Consider the following 220-nt stretch of genomic DNA (forward strand, 5'->3'; position numbering starts at 1 on the left):
AGCTAACATCTTCCATCACTGTCGTATTAGTGGCACCTTCTCCAATCACTTCAGTGACCCAAATCACTGAAAGTGTAGATATCAGCGCCGCCACCGCTGAACACCCACGTTTTTTCTCAACCATTTTCTCTTCTCCTCCCTCCTTGGTCTTTACACATGTAGATGATGTATCAGCGACTGTCCTTCCTGATACTGAGACACGCACCACAGGACCTGAGGC

The sequence above is a fragment of the Cynara cardunculus genome (genome assembly GCF_001531365.2).
Source record: "Cynara cardunculus var. scolymus isolate 2C chromosome LG 12, CcrdV1, whole genome shotgun sequence".
Taxonomy (NCBI): Eukaryota; Viridiplantae; Streptophyta; class Magnoliopsida; order Asterales; family Asteraceae; genus Cynara; species Cynara cardunculus.